The 14,487-nt window shown below is 38.0% G+C and overlaps 1 long non-coding RNA gene across 2 annotated transcripts in view; it reads right to left on the bottom strand.

Annotated features, from left to right (window-relative positions):
• Positions 1-347: 347 nt before the first annotated feature.
• LOC107078485 (uncharacterized) overlaps positions 348-14,487 on the bottom strand; it is a 49,635-nt gene continuing 35,495 nt past the window's right edge. For both annotated transcript variants that reach the window (XR_001479410.2, XR_001479409.2), the window contains 2 exons: positions 1,489-1,622; positions 348-528 (listed from right to left, as the gene is read on the bottom strand). This is a non-coding gene — a long non-coding RNA (uncharacterized lncRNA). The remainder of the gene's footprint in view (positions 529-1,488; positions 1,623-14,487) is intronic.

Raw genomic sequence — 14,487 nt, 5'->3', positions numbered from 1 at the left:
GGAGGATTTTTAAAAACAGCAAGATCCAAGTACAGAAACAGATGAACAAGGAAACAGATAAAACAATTAGCACTGATAATTAGAGTTCAGCTGGAATGAAAACCAGCAGACAGAGTCCCCCAGAACCAGGGCTGGGTACCACTTCACTAAACCACCTTTGTCTGAAGATTCGGAGCATATACCAGTTATTGATTAATTAAGCAATCTGATCAGTAAAGGAAACTTATGCTGGTGGCCTTATTTTCTCATCACCTGCAATTGATCACAAGTACATTTTTCCCATGTCATTTATAAAATCACTTTATTAGCCATATACAATTTCTTGCATTAGCAATTTGTCTTTTCACATACCTCAGCTTGCTCTCCATGAGACACACAGGCAGGGAGAGAGAAGCTTGGGGTCAGCCATTTATACAGCACCCCTGGAGCAGTTGGGGTTAAGGGCCTTGCTCAGGGGCCCAACAGAGTAGGATTCCTCTGCCGGCCATGGGATTTGAACCGGCAACCTTCCAGTCACAGGTGCAGATCCTTAGCCACAGTGTGGCGAATACAGAAAATATAATTTCAATATAGAAACACATTTACTGTATGTATGCATTTTTAATCATATTACATTTACAGAAAGGTTACATGTATAAAAAACAACTGTTGATTTATCTATTTATCTTTTAGTTTGCTATACCACACATCTACAGACCTGAAGGGCTTATAGATAGCTTTGACTGAAAAAATATAGTCCACTAGATGAAACTATATATATATAGTGAATTACACACTTACATTAAGTACCATTCCCTGATGCTTTCAATGGTCAGTGAGCTGAGATCAGAAACCCACAACAATACTACCCAATTAACCAACTGATTAATCCAATTAAGTCATTTAGACCTGGAACAAACCCTGCACCCACAATAACTCTCTAGGAGCAGGGATGTAGACCCTAGTACTAGCCATATTGTATTGCCTCTTGAAAAAATTGATTGCAGAATTTTATCTTGGAGGCAGTTTGTTTTGGATTAAGGTTAAAGCTGTAGTAGGAAAATATTTCATATTGTTTAAAAAATAAATCAAGTAAATGATAAAATGTAAATTACTAGCAACATGTTGCGTATGGTTTCTTTCATTAAAGCCATTGAACAATGCAGTTCAGATATAACTGCAAATAAATTGAAAGTGTAGTTCAGAATTTCCTGTGAGCAGTTCTTTTGTATCTTTTTAATGCTACTAAAAATAATATTATAGCTTGCATTACAATCCTCTTTCACTACAAAACCAATGATTTGGGATTTCAATTGCTTTTTCGGAAGTGATCTCCCTTTAGGAGGTTGTGTTTAGGGTCAGCATAACAGGTGGTACTAACTGGGTGAATCTATTGTTTTCAAAACAATGCTACAGCACATGTAAGCCTTGACCACCATTTAACTCTTCTGAAATTTAAGACCTACTGCTTTTTAGAAGGGTTCTCCCTCTGTTTACAGATGCAAGTACCTTTTGACATCCTTTTGCTGTTTCTGAAGACCTCTTTGTATTCATCTTTGTGTGACCATCAGACGCGGTGACGGCTTCATTTGTTAGCTGTCTTGTCACAGAAATTGCAGGTTGCTGCTCATCTACTTCACAATCTGTCAATAAGGAGGAAAGGGATATGTCCTTATCCAGCGATTCTCTGAAGGGAGAATTTCTTTAATCATTTGAGTGGAAAAAGATGAGGACACATAAGGATTACTTCCTAACTGCTGAAAGTAAGGGGTCACCCACCAACTACCTTTCAGGAATTCAGATTGAGATAAAAGTTTGTATCAGTAGCTGACTGACACAGTTGGCAAATGAATGGTATGCCAATTTATAAAGAGCTTAATAAGAATTTGAGAGAAATTGTAAGAAAAGAATATGCTTATACTTTATTGCCTGCAATAAACCTGGGATTTCCAACCCTCGTCCTGGAGTGCCATACTCCAGCAGTTTTTTACATCACCATTAAATCACCCACTTCTACTGATGTGGAATAGTTCAATTGTGATAAATTAAACAGGTGATGTGTTAAATAAAGTAATTTACAGATAATTAGGAGTGAAATGTTAAATTCCTGACCCCAGTCTTCAAAGACCAGAGTCCAGTTAATTAAACAGATTACTTGATTGATTCATCAATAGCCACAGAGGCTGCCAATCTTGATTAAGTATTTTGGGAATCCGCAGAACCAGACCCCTGCTGTAATGCAATATTCTATATATAAATAAAATGAACAAGAATGTGGGTGTTTTTTCTGCATCAGTATCAGCCTTTATGGTCAGCTGAAATCTATATTACTCTTAAAACAGCAGCTTTAAGTAGTGAGCACAGTAACAAGCTTTTTATAAAGCATGTACATCTGTGATCCTTATTTTCTTTATCTTATCTATTTTTGACATCACATTTAATTTTTTATGTTAAAACATGAAGCAGATAAACAGTTAGGAAAACAGAAAAGTCTAATACTGTATGTAGGCAAATATATTGTTTGAAATCATTAAGATTACATTTTGGGTTTTGTGTTTATTAATTTTAACTTCTTTACCAGCCAAGGCTTCAATATTATATAAACCTGTTTTTTGACTCCAGGCATGTTTACAACACAGACATGGAGAAGCAGGCTAGAGTAGAGCTTAGCACAGCCCAGAAATGCCATTAAAATGCTTTTCTGCATTCCTTTCACTTTTTAATGCAATCTGTACAAAGAACTCTGTTTTGAAGCAAGTGTAATGGCAACAGGAACTGTTGACTGCAGCAAAAAAAACATAAGCCTGGAAGGATTAAGAAGAAAATGCACTGTAAAAGGCATTACAAAGTATTGGTCTAGGTTATTTATTACAGGGCAGTTCCTAGTCTGAGTACTGCATACACAGTGGATAGCATTAAGGGAAATGTTCTGTCTTGGTGCACTTACATAGTTGATTGTAACATATTCAAGTAAAATACGCCGTAAATACTTTGTAACAGAGCCATATACTGAGAAAAAATGTTTAAAACATGTATTGGAAATTAATGATTACTATTTGTGTTTACTTTCATATGAAGTAAAATATACAACTTCTATAGTGCTGGCCACTGTTATCCAAACTATATATCCAGAAAATCTGTTCCTCCCCTTTGAAGCATGCAGCAGCCCAAATTTTCCCCAAAAAACAGTACTCCATTACACATCAGTCTTCACTCTTGTCCATGTCCGACAGCTAAATTATACTGGACATTATGGTCATCTTTGAAAACAATCTAAGGCCCAGAGGATACAAATCAAAGTTGCATACAAAGATGTTCCTGTGACTATCCAACCACGGCAACTGGAGATGATTGCATGAGAAATAGGACTGCTGTATTTCTCAATTACCAGATGTTCAGCACCGACCAGAGGAAAGACAAGTACCTCCCCAGCAGCATCACGAGCCTATAGGGGTCATCCTGTTGCTAAGAGCCAAGAAAACCTTGGCCAACTAATTCCAGCCTACCATCAGCAGCACTCAGCTAATTGAGCGCCACCTCTAGGGAAACCCCGGTCAGAGTCTAGTATTGACGTGACCCAGGTTCGAACCCATGTGGAGTCATTGAGCTCAGCCTACGCTTTCAAGAACATTTGTACTGGTTGATCCACCAAGGAAGCCCCTGCTTCTAATTATACTGTATATTTCTAGATATGTTTGATTCTCTTTAAAATGAGCTATTTTTTGCCACCATCTTCTGGGCAGCCTTCATACTCCATCCAGGCTGATCTGAAACCAGCTACAAGGGAACTGCACAGACTCTGTAAGAACAGCTCTACAGCTCTAGTTTCCTGCTATCTCACAACTCACACAGTCCACTATATTATGTCAGGGAAATTCTTCTACTCACTTAGTCTCAACCACGAACGCAATTATCGGTGTCACACATTGTGATCAATGTCTTAGGACCAACAGCAATTATTTATAAACCAACACCTTTCCATTTCACTGATATGAAGGGAAATGTTAATTAAGGGCATGAACTGCAGTTACTCTTTTTAGTGACATTTTAATAATTGCCATGATAAATTATTGCTAAGTTCAGAGTTCAGAGTAATTTGGTACTTTTCTTCAAATGTAACCTTAGCTTAGACAAAAATGTGTAATTGGTGGTCTCAATAACAAAATAATGCAATGAAGCCCATTTCTTTTGACATACAGTATGTGCTAGAGTTAGTAGGGAACATCAGATTGTAAAGCATATTAAGCTCAAAACGAACAATCATGTTTATTAGTACAGGTTGTAAGTTGCTGACGAAACATGGAAAAAACACATTCTTGAAATTATGCTCTAATGAGGCCTTGACCTGCAACTTGTATAAATTGTGAAGCAACAGCAAGATCTGCCTTGGAGGCTGTAGCTAGGCTTTATCCCCATTTGCAGAATTAGCTTCTCCTTCCTTATTCAGTATCAGTCCTGCTCTCCCTCCTGTGTGGTATTATACAATTTCTCCCCTTGGGGCAGTCTTGATTTCATCAGGCTCCCATCCTCCTCCACACCTGGCCGGTAAACTTGCAGTAATGCTGCTGTTGCTTAGCAATGACAGCCATTTTTCTATAGCAGCTGGGGCAAACTACGAAAGCTTTCAATTTTGTTTCCTCTCTAAGTGAGTTTGTGTATGACATATAAGAATGGATTTAGATTCAATCACCATTAATGCCTCCGGATCCTAAGCTTTCTTCAGGCATAAATGACTAAGCCTTGCTGAAAAGTCATACGCAGCTTGGACTTAGGGATTAAGTGTAAACCTCAAGACTTGTCCCACGTGCAATCGAAGCCAGACGTGCAACAGGGCCACCAGAGCAGAAAGGCAGGTTCACTAGCCCAGTACGCCACCTGGCAGTGTTCTGTCGCTGCCTCCACACTGCTTGAACCCTCCTCCTCCCCTCCACCATCATCATCATGACCCATACACTGCCTGTAGATAACGTATACTCACAAGGCCCTCCAGCTGGCTGACCAGGTGACTTCATACCTGACAACCCTGACTGCCTGCAACAAAAGCCAGAGTTAAATGCCATGGAAGTTTCTCACAGCCACGCTAGATAGCATCTCCATCCCAGCCTGAACACAATAATTATAAGCAGCAACACAGATAAAGTTGCAAATGAGCATTCTGTGAAAGAAAGCAGGGGGGACCGGACACTACACGGTCCTGGACCCCCCTTGTTCTCCTTTTAATTGATCGATACCCGATCTTTAATGACAATTCAAAGGTAGTCCCCGGGGCTCCTGGTACAGCTGAGTGATATGTGTGGGAACAGCAAGGAGCCACTTCGGTGCACCTGCTAAATGGCTGTTCGGTCCTATTCCCCCTGCACCCCTACCATTGTTGCTGGTTTATATTCAGTTTCCCTCTGAGGAAACTGTGCATTGAAGGACTCAAGGACTGGCTGCTCTCTTTTCAAGGGGTAAAAGAAGAGGGTGACCTGCCAGGCAGCGGTAAATGAAAAAGGAGACATGGAAGCAGACATGGAGTCTAAATTCTAAACTACAAGCTCGTGATGCAGGTGTCATAGATCATGCATTTGAGCCACGGCCAGCAAGTAGCAATTTGATGCAGGGATGCTAATACGTGATTTCATATTGAAAGCATCTTTTCTTTTACTAATTTTCTATTAAACCTCAAGACAAGTATAAAAAGATCAGACATGCAAGGTTTTCTTCCTGTGTGTAAATATAGGTACAGGTAACAGGTATAAATAGATATGGCTCAATTCACTCACAGAAAAGCTAAGACAAATGGACAAAACACATTAATATTATAATCAGGTTTTCATAAGCCCACCCTAGACCAGAAGACACTACAATTATCAGTAATGAAAGCAGAGGTATGTCACTAAACACAATGTAATCTTGATTGTTTTGTGACCTTTAACCCCCACACTAATGAGATCCATAATGAAGGCATTATTCTTTCAGCATGTAGATTCATGTGACTTTTAAGAGCCAGGAGAATGAAAGCCATCTGATAAAGTCAGTACTGTAGACAGGTCTTAGGTATTAACTAGTCAGGAATTCTGCATATATAATGATTTGAGCACAAATCACATCTTGCATCAAGAAACATTTCACAACGATCTTTCCAGGTAACAAGTTACTAAAACTGGGAAAAGCTCATTAAGCAAATCCTCTACAAATTTTGTTACTTTAGTGACCTGGAGCAGACTGCACAGTGAAACAATGTGTTTTTGCCCTTTATTGCATGAGAGTAATGTGCCTCTGGATGGAACAATCCCGTAAGTGTTATAATATAGATTAAAAACACATCATCCTGGAATGTTTTGGTGAAAGTATTTAAGTGCACAACAAAATTGTGAAATTAACCATTGTTTTCTACATCACGTTTTAAAAATATGATTGGAAATGATCAACTCTCAAACATGAGCTCATTTTCTCACACCCCTTTTACCACACCAGTGATGCCAAGAAGATTCTATTTCATAACCTCAAAACATAAAAAATATGTGATTTAACATTGCCCATATGGGAAAAGCAAATCAATTTATCTTCCGTCTCCATGGAATAATACATTAAGCAATTTTAAAAGGTTCCATCCCTTTTCGGTTTACACTTTTATAATCCTAAGAGTGGACACACTTAAGATGGTAAAAATAAAAAGTAAAATTTGTTTCTGTTTCTCCATTTCTTGGTTCCGTATTTAAACGAATGAAATAAAGTTACCCGGTTGCCTCAGTGGTGTTAAAAAAATCCAGCAATCGTAAAGATCACAAAACCCTATGCCAATTCTTTTCAAACAAACGGACCCCTCTAATCCCTTCTGCACTTCCAGTCATCACAGTGTAATTTCGACATGTCGTCACTAAGCTGAATCGTCTGTAGAGCAAAATGCACAGGGGCCTATGCTGGATATAAAAAATACCAAATGGGGAGAAGACTGAGCAGCCGGAATGCTGGGGTTTAAACAAAGTAAACCTTCCGCCATCTGGCCTGTGTTTAAGTTGGTTTTAAGGAAAAGAAAAAGAAAACCCTCCAAGTTTAATAAAATTGAGGAGAACCCATTCATTTTCACTCCAATATCCTGAAGCCTCCAGGCATGACAAAAGGCAAAGAGAACTCAAGTTAAACAGACCTCCAGTTAGACCCAATAAACTCTGTATACCTCAGACAAAGTAATAATCAGTGAAAAGACAAGCTCTTTGCATTATGTCTGTCATGCAGGCAATCTGAATAGAATTGTTTAGGGCTGTTTTCTTCCTGGAACAAGCAATGTAGCAAAATTAACCAATTAATCACTTTCCACTTGCACAGAGTAAACCTAAAATTCATTCTTCACAATGAGGAGTATTACTGTAAAACTGAGTTTTCCTTTTTATCAATTGAAATTTAATATTGAATAGCCTGCATTACTGGCCTCATAAGACACACATATTCAACTCAATAGTTGTTTCATTTTTATTGATTTTTAAGCAAAAAAATACAATTGACACATAAAATGAAGAGAGGTCACACTCACTGACTCTTCAATGGTTAACATGTAAGGAACACTATTTAAGTCTCAAACATCCAAGGCAATGATTATCAAAAAAACATTTTAGAATTTCAGTCAGAGTCTAATGCAGTGCCGGACAATGTAAAGAATGTTCAATAACCCAACACTGAACCCTAGTAACAAAGAACAGATATTTAATCCATATCCAAGACTCTGAAGCATTTCTCTGGTGTTTCTCTGGTGTGCTAAAGAATTTGAAGCCATGTCCTCCTAAGCTCAAATCACATTTGAGGACCTTGAGTTAATTTTAACCCAGTTCAGTTTCAATGTTATGGGAAATTGTGCCATTAGAATTGTTCAATTGCATTAAATTTCAAACAAATGAATTTTATTTTGGATGACAACTGACAAATAATTGATAGAACACCAACATGCGAGGGCAAAATGGCATTGACTTTAAATTGGTAAAAGGAGATGGATCTAATATAGTTGCTCCTAAATTCATAAACACAATTTGAGGTGGGCTTTTCCCATAAGAACAGAAAAGGAAACTGAAGTCTGGAAACAAAGGTATCCATATCTATCGTCTGCAGAGCACCTCACTGAAGATGACAGATGCCAAAACATTGGTAACTTGGCGCCCTTTATTTTAGTCTTATAGAGGTTTTAAGAAACAGCTTGAATTTGTGGGTGATTCCTTATGTTTTTATTCAACTAAGTGCAAGCACTGTTTTAGTGTGGCCAACAGCCAAAACCAATTATTAATTCATGTGTGAAGAAGATGGGAGAAATAAGGGAAAATGTCTCAGTAAATATAAAATATGTTTGTTTAAAGAAAGGGTAAAAAAATCTAATGTGATAAAATTAGACAGAACCATCTGTCAGGGCATGATTGATCAGTCTCGAATGCTTTGTCAAAACTGCACAGCCTGAAGCCCAAGGCACTTCCTATAATCAAAGAACATGCCCACCCATGGCTAATTAGACATTAAGCAAATGTCAGCCTGTTGATTTAAAGCAGGTCCCCAATATGACCAAAACAAAGCATGGACCATGAAAGAAGAGAGCCAGACCAAAATGGTAGAACCCTGGATTTGCAATCCCAAATTAAGTGAAACAAGTCAGATAATTCCCATAGTCCCCTCCCATTTCCCCACAACACACAGACCATGGCTCCTCCAAACATTTGGACACCTGAAGAAGAGGATAGGGAACAATGACACAAAACAATTACATAAAGAACAACTGGCAAATCGAGAAATGTGGAATTTATGGCCTCAGAATGGGATGTGTATTTGTGTGGCCATAGTAACTCTTACATACTTCTATACTGTAAACCTATTTTATATACTGTTTTATTTTATAAACTACTTTATTTGGCTTTTAAGCAGTTAAAATTATTTTTATTAAGTGATTATTTTCCTAGTAAGTATGCACATACTGTACACATACTGTATATACCCAGCATCTACAGGTACAGTAGATGCACAAACATAGTATATACTGTACACATAATAATATACACATATCTTGGTTAGGCTGGTTGACTTCATTACAACTTGGCCACAGCATGGCCAAATCTGACTCCTACTGTAGTCTGAAAGCTAAGCTTTTCATTGTCCGTCCATTACCAGAACGTCCCATTCTTGTGGGTTACAGCAACCTGAACTCTGGACAAAATAGAACTATAAAGTGGATGAGATGCTAGTTCATCGTAGGGCACATATGCAAGCACATAGGGAGTATTTAGAGGCACCAATTAATCTTGCTAGAGCACCCAAAGAAAGCCTAAAAGAAATGGGGTGATCATACAGCATCCACACAGAAGGCACCCCAAACTTAAATTGCCATGAGTCATCTGTACTAAACATGATGTAAATGTGCTGCCTGGCCTTTCAGCAGTATCATTGAAAGTTAAGTAGAACCATAGTGTCACCACTAACTCAGTCAGACTGTATAATATAAGAGTTTCCAGTTAAACTGGCAACACAAAAGCATGGCTGATTGAAAATTTTGGGACTGTGGTATTGGACTAAGATAGCGCCTACGAGCTAAAAAGAACTGCTTCGTGGTTGCAGTACTGTAGCTGGGAATACTGAGCCAACATTGGCTCTGTACAAAGGTTATCAGAGTTCCCACCAAATTAAGATATGACACAGAACAGCACGCTCACTGAAAATTGTATGGTATACAAAACGGAGAACAGAATAATTGCTTTACTTCAAGACAATGTGTATTTAGATTAAAACAGCTTTGTTACAGAGAACACCACCATACAGTACTCACATTAAACAGTATGTGAGGACAAATTAAAGTGAAGCACAGATAAAATGCAAGTGGAAAAATATCAAGAGCCATGATCAATAAAAGGCAATATTAACAAAAACTGGGAACAAATCTTTGCATTGTTGATCTTTGCAGAAAAGCAATTCAATTTAATGGAAAGGGAGCAAAATAATAATGTTTGGGAACAGATCATAACGGTGTTTACAGTTCAGATTGAAGCAACAGAGTGGTGGTGAGTTCCAGAACACACAGAGGAGGTGTAAATTATCAGTCTGGATTCTCACTTACAGCACTGCGTTTGTAATTAGGGGTGTAAAGTAGACAGCAGCATGCCAGCTCCTGCAGTGCACCTTATACATGGAATGAAAACTCTATCCATCAGCAAGGAACACAAATTTGTTAGCTCAATTATATAGAATATTTCAAGGAAAACATCCTTGATAAAGCAGGGTGTAATAAAAACCTTTTCAAACACAAAATGTTTCAATATCTGTGTTTCGAAAATCATATTCAATAGCCATTACTGAGTGTTAGAATACTACATAACTTTAATGACTTTCTAAAATCTATATTAATAATTATTGTTGTTATTTTAAATCATTCTGTTCCCATTTTAAGTGTGGAAAATGAGAAAAGGTGAGCATGTCTGTTACTGTTAAGTAATAAGCACTACAGCATACAGTATACGATAATCAGCAGACATCAGTAACTACATTAATAGTTGATTTATAAAATCTAAATATTAGAAAAATACATTCATACATACAGTTTAAAACCTTAAGTCATTAAATTTCATTTTTAGATTTTGCCTGATACCTTATATTTAATGTTATAATCATAAAAGTCACTGATTAATTGTTTTAAAATCATCATACTAATATCACTGAATTTTTCTATAATCTTTGGTTTATGGATTTCAAACAATCTCATGACATTTAACGAAATATTATTGGCCCTTTATGATAACTCACAAAATCTGCTGGTTTTGTAAAATATGCCAAACAACAGTCAACATTGCTGCTATTAATAGACTGTGTTACCACTGCTTTTTCAAGCATCGTACTTTGGGCATGTTTTGCATTTTCTCTCCCTCCTAAATGATTCAGAGTAGCACTCATTTGGTTTAATGCTCTGGCACTGCGCTCTTTTTCTCTCCTTGTCTGTTCCATTGCTGGCTATCTTCTTTAAATTATTCTGTCACTTCGAGCACTCAGCACCTCTGAAACCTGAGGACTGAGCTGGTTTCAATTTAAGCCCTTGAAAAGTTAATAAGTTTGTGATAAATTCTCCAGGCCCGATGCTGTTTTGCCCCGGTGTATGTTTTCTGCCTCCTGATTACTTTTCGTCCTCACTTCATTGGGAAAGCACAAAGAGAGGGTCTGTTTCCTTCTTCCGCAAGGAGCTCTGGTGCGATGTAACCCCCCCTTCAAGCCACACTGATATCACCACTGGTGCAGGGATTCTGGTTACTTCCAGGTATTAAAATGATAATACCACTGGCTTGTAAACACTTCGGCATTCTCTCCGGTCTCTGTGATACACCATCCGAGACTCCACTTAGCACATTACATAATACCACATAAAAATTATGGCACATCAGTAAAGCTCTGCTGCTGTATACTGTAAATGTGTTTAATAGCATGCACAGATTTGTTAACATCTAATATGACAAACTGCCTGAAGTATATATACTGTACACATCCATCCATCCACTTTCTAACCGCAAGGCAGGACACAGCCTGGATGGGATGCCAGTCCATCGGAGGGCGCACATTGACACAAACACGCGCACATTCCCAAAAGGGACAATTTTGCCAGAAGGCAATTAACCTACCCGCATGTCTTTAGATTGTGGGAGGAAACCGGTGTACTCGGTGGAAACCCATGTGAATATGGGAGGAATATACAAACTCCACAGAGATAGTCCCTCAAGAATTGAACTCAGATGTACAGATGCATATATAAATGAAATCAGATGCTATAGGCGGGGTTTGGAGTACTAAATATAAACAAAAGTACTGTGGTAGTTTTGAACACAGCTTAAATTTAGCAATCAAAAAATATTTTTCCTGATGGAATTGTACTTTATGGCTGATACTGAAATTTTGCACACTCGGGTACAATTTAGAGATACCAATTAACCAAGGCTGAAAAATGTCTTCAGGCATGACAGGAAACCAGGACACCCAAAGAAACCCACACAAACACCGGAAGAAAAGCAGACTCTGCATAGAATGTGCTCCAGTCTAGAATTAAACTCAGGACCCAGACACTATTAGACAACAATGCTAAACACCATGCCACCATGTCGTAGTTATGTAACTAGCAATGCAAAATCCAAAAACCATAACTAATTTGATTTATCAACTGTGATAAATTACAGTCAGAAAAAATGTATCTTAAAGCAGACAGTTTTGGTTTAATCATTTTTTTAAATGAATGATTATTAAAGAAAAGCTTTCGTGCCGTTAAACTTAATCATCTGATGAGTGCTCAGCATAATTTCTGTACTTTTTATCATGTTTTTTTCTGAGAATCTGAGAATTGTTGTTGTGCGAATTTTGATTTCTTTTCCAAATTACAGATGAGGAAAGTTTTCCAAATTTCCATAAGGCAAAATCATTCTTGTACCACGGCCAATGATTTAAGCGTTGCTTTGCACATACAGTATTGTATTTCTTTCACATAAATATGTCAATGGAATACTCTTAACAATATATTTTCTAATGCATTACTTTTAGGTGAACGTTAGCATACATTTTGGTTTTAGTTGCCCCAGTGAAGTTTTATATAATCTCTTAATCAATGTAAATTCTCAGCTCTAGGTCTTCACAATCTTCACAATTTCAATTCCATTATTTCAAAATTAACCTGCCAGCATTCTAGTATTTGCCAAAGGTAACCTTCATCATTTTAAGCAGTGTCAGTAGGCACCCCACTACCATTATTAAACAGCTGGAAAAGACTAGTTTCTTTCACTTGAAACCATGATTATGAGCAACCCCCAATAGTCCAACACGGGACAATTAAAGATAATTTAAGACTTAAGCAATTAAGTTTGATTTCTGGAAATTACTGTAGAGGTCTTGTAGTTGTCGCCCTGCACATGCGGGGAATATTTTGACAGGTTGTTACAGGCTTCAGAAACATAAGGGACAATATGTGTGATTTCTATGCCTTGATTTAAGTAGAGGTAGGGGTCAGTGAGGTCTAGTTTGCACAGTTCTGGATTGCTGGAGTGGAGATTAAGCAAAATAACATGTCCCCGGCCCACCTGTCTTCCAATTACCTCTAAATAAACAAAATCCGTTACTCACTACATGCACATGCATAAGATAAATCCACTCAGCCATCTGACTTCCCCAATTAAGTTTTCTGACAACTTTCCTATAGAATTTTTGGAATCAATCTCTGAAATCCATTTTAAATGATGAGTATAAATCCATACACCCATTCTTTATTACATTTTGATTAAATCCGTGCTACAGTATATCCATACATACTGTTTAGTTGTCTCCTTATTATATTGCCATGTGTTGGGATTTTAAAGCATTCACAAACTATTATATTTAAAGTCCTACAAACAGGCCAACAGGTCCTCTTTTGTTGAAGGCGACTGATTGGTTGTGAGCTTTGAAACTTTTGCAATTGAACAATGTCCTGGAAAGGCTTAACAAGCTAATAGCAATTGATGATGGGTTATCAAGATATCTACAGCACAAACCCTAATTGGAACTGGCATCAGTCACAGTTTTCAGCCTTATAATATTTCACTTTTGTGGTGTGACAACATTCTTGCTTGTCTGTGAGCTGAATTATCTCGAAGAATGTTCAGAGCCCAGACAGACAACTTTAACCTCAGAGTCTGAGTTTTTGTGGGGAATTGTTGCAGAGCCTACATATTTTAAAAACTGTTTCAAACTGAATGGTGATTTAGTCATCTGCATGGCACTCCATATTGTGTTAACCTCACAGGTGTTTTGTTTTCATCTGAGGTTAAATTCAAGTAAATGTAATAAAATCAGCATCATTTTCCATTGTACTGATCTTGGATACAGAATGTTGTTAAAAATGAAGAAAACAGCTTATCAGCATGCTTCTTGTTATGAAGTCGATCAACAGACTTCTCTATTTCTCTTCCCCTGGACTCTATCAGCTTTTTTCTCCCCACTCCCCTACCAAGACTCCCTTCCTTACCAACCATTCGAAACAATTCGTTGTACAGGCCCTGGTCCTACAATATTATAACTCTCTACCAACCCTCTTCCCACTTCACCTCATCCAGAGTCAAGCTGCTCAACTTCTCTTTTCTCTTTTTTTACATTTGCATGCTACTTGACTACTTGAGTTAATTACATTGCTACACAGATAGGACCAATAAATCCCTTGTCTATCACTGGCTCAACCACTCTCCTCCTTCTCCTTTCCTCCACATTCGCTGCACTACTTGTATCCATACTCCATTCTCCAGCTCTCAGAGCCCATGCATTGCCCTTCCTCGCTCCTCAGCATCAGAATGAACCACTTATAGAAATCAGAACTGCTGGGTCCCTGACCACCTTTTGCCACCTGCTGAAGACAGAAAATTGTGAGATGTCACTCCAGATAAGGGTGGCAGCTAAGCAAATAAATCATCTGCTCATCTTAGCAATACAATGCAGCATCCCCCCCCCCTCCTACCCTCCTGAGATAAACGTACAGTATACTGCTTCTATCCAACATCCAATATA

The sequence above is a fragment of the Lepisosteus oculatus genome, chromosome 9, assembly GCF_040954835.1.
Source record: "Lepisosteus oculatus isolate fLepOcu1 chromosome 9, fLepOcu1.hap2, whole genome shotgun sequence".
Lineage (NCBI taxonomy): Eukaryota > Metazoa > Chordata > Actinopteri > Semionotiformes > Lepisosteidae > Lepisosteus > Lepisosteus oculatus.
The sequence above is the reverse complement of the archived record's forward strand: the minus strand, read 5'-3'. Positions and strand labels throughout refer to the sequence as shown.